Below are 9,903 nucleotides of genomic sequence, written 5' to 3'. Positions count from 1 at the left end.
TGACAAGTTCTTTCTTGTTTCGTACATGACATATCTTTTTTTATTGCACAAATCGACTCCGCTTAGAATGGCCTTTAAGAAAAGGTATGGATATGGGGGTCTCTATGTGCAAAATGTTGTCTTTATTTTCGCCTAAAGATGTCGCTTTTACATTGAATTATATAGGGAAACTATTTAGTATATTGTGACCTAAACGCAAACCAGGCCCCGTCACGAAGGAGCTGTATTTACATAAAATCACCATTTTTTGGTGGGGTATTACGCGTTTTGGCAATTTTAACGGAATAAATGCGTTTGTTTTATGAATTTAAGGAGCATTGTGAGTTTTTACGAAAAAAATGCTTTTTAGAGGAAAATAATAATACAAAACAAACAAACTCGTCTTGAGCATCTCAAATCGCAACAATTTTTGCTGAAAGCACCTCAAAACACGTTTTTATAGTTGTTTACTCTTTATGGAGGTAGCTTGTAACAATATTCCAGTATTTTGACTGAGTGTTATTATTTAGGGCAGTCTTTTTACTCCTGACCGCCTATTATAAATCAAAGCTCCGACCGCGAAAGCCAGATAGCTTACCAGGCGTTATTATAAAATGCATTTTCAAGCATTTCTAAGTGAAATATCGATCTGAAATTTGGCACGCATATTGAAAATAGGTTTATAATGCTCAAGAAGTGCTAATTTTTGGCGATGTTAACACCAAACGTTTTTTAAGGTTACAACATACTAAATAACCGTTTCATGTAGTGCTGTACTCTCTAAAAAATATCATAGTTGATTCGAAGGCATGTTGTACAATTTAAACTATTGTTCTGGCTTTATCTTTTGGAGAAAGTAGAAGGGCATGAATATGTGCTCACTACTAAATCCCTGATATGTGATAAACTTAGAGACTTAAGTAAAACATTGCATTAAAAAAGGTTACATTCCACTATACAACGGCCGGAAAAAAAGTTGCAAAAACAGTCGATTTTGACTTTTGACAAGTTCTTTCGTGGTTCGTACATGACATATCTTTTTTATTGCACAAATCGACTCCGCTTAGAATGGCCTTTAAGAAAAGGTATGGGTATGGGGGTCTCTATGTGCAAAATGTTGCATTTATTTTCGCCTAAAGATGTCGCTTTTACATTGAATTATATAGGGAAACTATTTAGTATATTGTGACCTCTATATAGGGATCATTCCAAACGTTTATCATGAAGGTTACAGTATACTAAACAATCTCTTGTACGACGGTTACATTACATTCACATTTAGAGAAAACCATCTCATACCATAATATCTTATATCAGTCTTTATTCATTATGATAATATGGATATGTTTGTTTGATGTTAACAAACCTACATTTTTGTGTCACAGAATATTTAAGATCTACAATTACTGTGTATATACCTACATATATTTGAAAATAAATATTAAAAGCGCAATGTGTATAATATAGAAGGCAATGTGTATAATATAGAAAGGTAGTATAAGAGACAAAATATATTTATCTGTTGGTACAAAGCTTTCAAAATCACTTACCATATAAATTCTTATTATTTTAATGAATCTATCACTGGTTGATTCAATCAGTCAGCCTTATTTGTGCCGAAGGTGTTAATAAGTTTTTCCAAAGGAGGGGACCTGGATCAGGGGCGGTCCCAGGATTTCTGTTTGGGGGGGGGGGCGGGATATTGAAAGATTTGCTGGGGGACCAGGGCAAAGCCCTGCTAAGGGCTCAAGGGGGCAAAGCCCCACCCCCGGAATTCGCCCCCCCCGGAAGCTCCATGATTTTAGTGATTTAGAAGGCTTTGCCAATCAATTCTCGAGCATGTCACGCCTTATGTACTTTCATCAAAGTACCTTCTTATAATGCCAAAAAAGTGCAAAGTTGATATGTAATACGGATAAACCGGGCGCCAAAGAGTCTAAAGTTAAAACATTTATATATATATATATATATATATATATATATATATATATATATATATATATATATATATAATGGAAGGGGTGTGTTGTTACTTAATATTAGCGAAAACATTGAAATGATGTCACAATTTTTGGGCTACAGGTTAAATTAATTTTTAAATTGGGATGGTAAATAGTAATAGTACATATTCTGCATAACTAAACCTATGAGTGTCAAACTTTATATTATATGATAATCTTGATGACGGACTGAATCAATATGTAAAAAATTCGAACGAAAACAATGATGTATGAAGTGATATATAGACATCAAAATGAAATTCAGAAAATGGGACGTGGTCAACTGTTTACCTAATTAATAGAATATTGAAAAATATTTCAAACTCTCATAATTTTCTTATTATTTGCCTGGTTTTGAAAATATCTTCATCATTGTGTTTCTTTATTTTTCAAAGAGTATTTTTGAGAGGTAACACCTGAGTATTACAATTCAATGTAAAATATTTATACTAGCTGTATTGGGTCATTATTATTTTAATGTTATATAACAATTTTATTTACACAAAATAAAACTCCCAATATGATATTTATATAATTAGTCAAAATAATTTGTTTTTCCAGTTAAAATTTGAAGATAGTCATTATTCTTCATTAAAAATCACAACTTATGACTTATCTTCATTATGTAACTATCATTTTATGCCTTTAATTAATTTAAAAAAAAATGAATGATTAAAAAAAATTCTAGCAATTATTATGAACATTTTACATGGAATTGTAGTACTCCAGTATACATATATAAATCAAAGGATGTTTATTGCAGATATCTAAGTCCTTGATGAAAAATGGAATTCAAACATTATTTAATTATCAAAATTGACTTCAACATGTTCGGTGCTGCCTCTTGTTACATAAATCACAATCAATAGCTTCTTCTAGTTCACTAACAATGTTCTTACAATCTAAACAAAGATCCGACATAATGAATTCTAACACAAGAACACTAATAAAATATTATATCCCATTCACAAACTCCGAAAATGTCTATATGATATGTATGTATAATATCATTGCAATAAATTATTATAACAGAATGAATCAGTGTAAAATGTTTTTAGTTTATATAGGTATACTTTTTTTGTAGCAAAATGAATTCATTAATTCAATAATTTTAATTGTTACTTTGTAATATACTATTCCATCAAATAACATCAAAGATGTGCTTTTACTCAATTCATTAATACAATAGTTATAATTGTATAATTTGTTACATACTATTCCACTTAAAATGACCATCAAAGAACATCAAAACTGTGAAATTAATGAATTAATGAAATTAATTAATGAAATAAAAATTTCAGGCACTTATAAAAACAATTATAATAAGATCTATTTAATTGTTAAAATTTGTTAGAGGCTTCCCTAAAACAACCATCAAAAATCATTAATTAATATTTTAATCAGTCAGGACTCAACTTACATAAATAAAATTAAATCATTAATTATTAAGACACATAAAATGCACTCAAGTTTAATACTAATCAATATTTATTTTTTTCACATAACCCGGCATTATTACAAATAACATTCTAATATACATGTTCATATTATGTAGACGTTTCACCCACATTTTGGGGTTGAAACGTGTAGGGAGGAAACGTCTGGGGAGGAAATGTCTTGGGGGGGGGAACGTCTGCCACCCATGTACATGCAGCACCTGAACCCACAACGACCAGAGCCTGATTATATTGTAATAAGGAGGATATTTGATCATCTAAAATATGTCGCTCTTCAGAGGCAGTCTTTATACTGTCATATATTTATATCACTAGCCTGAGAGCACTTTTTGCTCTTTGTCCAAATCAGGTGTGTATGGATGTCATCTTTAAGTTTAAAGGATGGAAAAAATTATGCATGGGTAATACAGTAATACTTATAAAGTCTACATGCTGAAATATATTGATTTTTAACACAAACCAACTGGTCCGTATGAATAATGTTCAAGAGCCTTCTACTACTAATCATAATGTTAGAACTTATACCATACTAAAATTACTATCAGATTTAATCACAAATTCACATTCTAAACATGAATTTAAACATGTTAATTGTTAAACAATTATTTTCCCGTATACCGTACAACTAGGTCCCCTTATTTGTTCGATAAATACAACAGAACTGACCGTCTGCTCTCTGTAAATACACGTTTGCCGTCGAAGCAATGCCTAACGTCACTCAATTTGTTCATTTGTTTACATTTGTTAAGTGCGCGGAATGATTCCATCTGCGTAGTTTTTTCCCGATGAATCGTAAATGTATAAGTCATATTTCCTAATTTAATGCATGCAATCTTAAATATCCAATCAAATATCCATTGAATGCGTTTGTTCGGTTTTACACAAATTGTAGGCAAAATGACGTGCTGAGCCTTTCGCAGAAGTGTATGTGAGAGCAAGGAACGACAACTCTGCGTGGAGATTGGCTAATTTTACCGGTACACAATTGGACCGGTTATTTTTAGGAACATATCGCGATATTATTCGAGGTTCAGGGGAAGTAATCCGTGTAACATGTCCGGTTTATTTTCCCAAACTTTTGACAGCTGACAGGTAAGAATAAAAGCTCGTTCTAGTCAAATAAGATTAATAATATATATGAACTTGAATACTTCATGATACACAATATCCTCGCGTTACTTAAAAGTGGAAATTCTTGATTTGTGAGCAGGTGAATCTTTGTATTTGATCTAGTTATCGACGGAATATTAGAGAGATAAAAAAATAATAATATGGGAAACGCCGCGCGCGAACCGTTACATTGTAACGTCACATCACGAACAGCGTTATTTAATTAAAATCGCCGATACCTGTTGTATAATATAGTCAACGGAGTCAACGGTAAAATTCAACGGGGGACCAGTTAATAATTGTGCTAACTCTGGATGATGATATTAAACATATAATTATAATATCACAGTCATCCGGTTTAGCTATGCTCTACATAAAAAAGAGCAAACAATGTAAAAAGAATCAAATATTTTAAATATTAATTAACAATAAGTTTACGATTCTCGGGATACTGATCGCGCGATTAAAGAAATAAATATTTACTGGATACAAATCGGTAAGAGCGGTTACGCTAGCTGTTCACAATGATAAAATATAGTAAATATATCCTCAATGATCGAAGATTATACTAATTCGCGTATTTAAGAAATACATCAATTTACCTCAGACGGGGGCCGATCACTACGTTATGATTGACTTCATATTTTATATCAGCATTGTGATTGCTTTCAAGTAGGCTAAACAAAATAGTTCATTAAATGTATGCACATTACATAGTCATCGAAATACATAGAGAGGAAAATATCCATACACATGTTCAGTTCTAGAGAATCTGTTGTATATATGTTTTTTTTAAAATTTATTCTCACCGATTAATTTACACAATTATGCACTGGTGCAGTGCTTCAATCCAAATCCACCTCATCCAAATTAGCAATTAAAAACATGCTTTTTGTTGTCTTGATCAATACTGATGTTTTCATTAACAACATTGACAATATTTCGATTGATACAGCAACGTGTCCATTATTAAAACCTGTTTTGTTGATTCGACGCTATTTAAACGAGTTCTAAATACAAATAAAATGACGCGGGGAATATATTATCTTACTGCGCATGCACAATGTTGTGGTCCCACAGTTTGTCCATGATAAAATTGAAATATTTTGGTATGTGCATACACCTTTATTGTAATTAAACCCATTTTATAATAACATTAAACACTATGCTTGTAAGACCAAGTTTGATTGTAATATCACGGCATTTTAAAAGCGTATTACGTCTTTGCCGTCCGCAGGGCATCAGTTTCAGAACTCTATACATAATCTATCTTTGACGAATAAAGAAGAATGAACAATATAAACATCAAATTATGTTTATTATTGAAGGCCAAATTAAAGCAAAGGTCGACTTTTATTAGAATATAATATCACGGCTCCCCATTTACGATTTTACACAACTAGGCAATGTTACAGAGATCAAGACAATGATTTTTGTATGAACATAGGTTTTAGATTTTGATTTGAAGTAAATATACTTTGCTTTAGATACACTATTTTCTATAAGTTTTAACTCTTGCGAGATGGATGGTGGACTTAAGCGTTTTGTCAGTAATGGTTTACACAATTTAGGCCTGAAAGATATGCTCCGTGTTTCCTAAATAGTTGAAACGTTTCGAAAACAGAAAGCAAATTCATAAATGTGTATGTTGATCTGTTCACTAATTTGTTTAAATATTGTAAGTGATGATTTAGACACAGCCCCAATACATGATCCTCAAAATGAATGTAACCAGTTTTTAGAGAATTTAAGTAAATTTGCATTCCATAAATGTCGAAACTGTGCACAAAATTCTGACAGCGTTCCATTTTCCAAGTCCACTCCGAAGAACAATACTCAAATTTTACATAATAGAGACAATTGTGTTATGGTATTAAACAAAATAAATACGTAACGTATATTTTATGTCTATTTGAAGAGCTAAAATAAAATTAATATATGTTCGTTAGTATCAACAGTATATATCTCGAGTTATACAATCACGTACCTTTGTATGTCACTTAACTGTACACTTAAATCATTCGTTAACCAGGGTCATAGTTGAATAAACACGTTTGTACTAATCGAGCAGTCCATGGAACACTTTACTATAGGTTTTTGTAAGAACCTGAATAGCGATAGAATATTCTAATAAGGGAATTCATTTTTTGTTCAATGGTATTTGACAAACAAGGAGGTAAACATCAAAATCACAAAATGTGTTTAGCGTGGGTTGCGTGTGTGTATAATACATATCTTCATATTTAAGGTGTACAAAACACTTAATATGATGCTGTGAAAACAACGTGCAATTTTGAATCTCTGTTTTTTTTAAAAGATAATTTGCGTATATTTACCTGTTAAACATTGCAATTTGTATTGATAGTTTACATTTTAATTTGTTAGTACATAATAGAATTGCTTACTTTGATTTAAAACAGGTTATTATTGAATTATTTAGACAATACTCCCCTAATAAAGTAATATTGCATAAGAAATAATAGCACTTTAATTTTACAGTCGACTGTGAAAACTGATTTGAACATATTATGTGAATATCCGCGGCGCAGACCACACTCTCGAGTAAGATTGAAGGAGGAATCCAAAACATGTCATTGAATATCAATCGTTTGACCCAAAATGCAAGTTTTGAATTCGCGTTTATTGCAGAACTCGGACTCTGGATGAAAATCAAAATATGATAACACCTTTAGAAATAAAGTAAACAAACAAGGTTTATACATACTTTTGGACTTTTGTCCAAATAAATAAATAATTATTTATTCAATTATTGCTTTGGTTTGACGACAATGACTGTATATATGTCACACTGCAATATTTGGATCAGCATGTGCTCGGAAAAAATAGATTGACGACTTATATTAATTTACAGGTGTGTTTTTTCTACCAAGAAGAAAAAAATCTCTATTTGAGGATTTGAGAATAAAAATGGATGAAAATAAATTGTGAAGTTGGTTCACATATTATAAGAAAAACTGATAACAGGTCCTACAAAATGTTATTGTAAATTATATCGGGCGTGTATGGGGTGTTCAGGGTAGAGGTGTTTTTGTGTTTCTTGGTTTAGCACCCTCGAGAGGAGGGGCACAGCTGGTTCTCACCAGACATTTAAATTGTCAAATTCTGGTACCGGGATCTTGACCCAACCACATCCTAGTAACCGCTTCTACTGGCGGGCAAAACGAAATGAGGGGGCTGACACGACCAGGTCGTGAGTTTGCGGCCCCGAACATCGTAGACAATGACATAGACACCAACAACATCAACGATGTCCTGCTGCCATCGGCCGAAGACGTTCTTGGGAAAGAACCAGCCATGGGTAACCGCCAAGATAATTGACCTCTGCAATAGGATAAGAAAGCTGAGGCATGGACAGCACACCAGCCAGGAGTCTAGGACGGAATTCCAGAAAGCAAACACTGGGGTCAGGAAGAAGATGAAAGAGGCCAAGGAGGTGTGGATTCAGAAGCAATCTATCGACAATGACACAGAGCTGACCACATGCAGCTTTTAAAGGCCTATCGCACCCTCAAGACCCTCACAAAGACCAGTCAGCCAAAGACCAGTGTTATTACCGACGCTAATTATGGTGATGAGTGTAAGTATAATGACAATTCATGTAAGATGTGAGAAAATGCGTATTTGATACATATTTTTTGTTGATCATGTTTTATTGTATATCAAGCATTCATTTCATTATTTTATGGGGAATATGCTATTTGATTATTTCTTTAAAAACTATTCGTTAGACTTATTGTGTAAGTTGGAGCGTATTATAATTTATCACATCAAGACGGAATTATCTTTCTAACTTTCACCAGGGTATGTACACGAATTATCATGCTTGATCCTCGCTTAACAGTTGACATAATGCCAAACATCAAATTATAAATATAAAGATTTTTATAAAGTTTTGAATCATTTGTAACGAAATGTCTTTTTATTATTTGCATTCGTCTGGTCTCGGTGGCGTTAGCGATATTGTGTCCGCTGTGTGATCACTAACTCGTGAACTGCAGTCTCGTCAAAGGATCTTAATTATGGAACACAGCCAGGGCCACTTCGGACGTTATATGATAAGATGCAAATCTCAATTTACTATTGTTGTAGAACAAAATAATGTATATGTCGTTTAGTTTACATAAACGTTTTAAATAAAGCTGGTGATATTTATAAAATGAAAGCTTTCCAAACTGTAGTGATGTATGAACAAACCGAGCTTAGGTTAATCATTTTAAAATCGGCTCAAGAGTTTTGTTGAAATAGGAGTCTGTTTTTAACCACAATACATCTTAGATGAATCTTCTAACGCTAAACGTAAACTAAGCTTTTGAACATATATATATATATATATATATATAGCTTAGTGCATTTTAGCATTTTAATAATTATTCGTAATTTGTTAAAGAAAACTGTATTTCATATAAAGTTAAAAAGAATGAAAATTATTTTACAAATGTTATATAAAAATACAAAATAAAAATTGTCCTTTCACGAAATATTGAGTCTTCGACGTCATGGGTAGCAATAGACTATTGTCTTTGCAATTCGACACAGATTGCCTAATATAGAACCAGATTTTCCATTATATATGTTACCCACAATACGAAGAATTATATCGTTTCCAACTCTTAATTTGTTATCTGTTTTCAAATGACTATGTTTAATATGTTTTTTTTCTAATATTTTTAATCATAATTGCTTTATATGTTTTTAAATCTATAACACAATGAAACACTCAATTTGTCAATCTGTAAACATATATCCCGATATCATGTGTCATATATTAAAACATAATGTACACTGCGGATAATTTATTGAGTCCATGAGACAAATCGCTTTGTAGTGTAAAGATTATATTCTGTTAAAAATATGTAACATTGCCATATTGAGAATACAATATAAACACACGATTAATGACCAGTTATAGGGATTTTTACATTTTTAATCCTGTAAATCATTATTCATCGTAAATGCGAAACGGGAAACAAATGTACTTATAAGTAGCTAAAGTTCTATTAGTCTGAATATCAGCTCCTCTTTGATTCAATGAAATGAAATATTAAGAACGTCGCAAGCTATTGTCTAGTATTAATCATGTGTAATAATTTCCGTATGAAGACAAATCGCCTTAGAAATCACAATATAAGTTATTGGAGGTTCAAACCGGTTGAATGACGCGTCGAACTTTCGTTCTGTTTTAATTTATCCTATTGTTCCAGCGACAATGCGGAAAAATATATCGTTTGATAATGTTATCTGTAACTCTCCACACTGTTAAAGAAGTCAAACATGCGTTAGTGTTTCATTAGATAACCAATTAATTTGTGTATTCGCTTACACTACATGCGAGTTTA

This window comes from Dreissena polymorpha, chromosome 7 (assembly GCF_020536995.1).
Source record: "Dreissena polymorpha isolate Duluth1 chromosome 7, UMN_Dpol_1.0, whole genome shotgun sequence".
Classification (NCBI taxonomy): Eukaryota; Metazoa; Mollusca; class Bivalvia; order Myida; family Dreissenidae; genus Dreissena; species Dreissena polymorpha.
The sequence above is the reverse complement of the archived record's forward strand: the minus strand, read 5'-3'. Positions refer to the sequence as shown.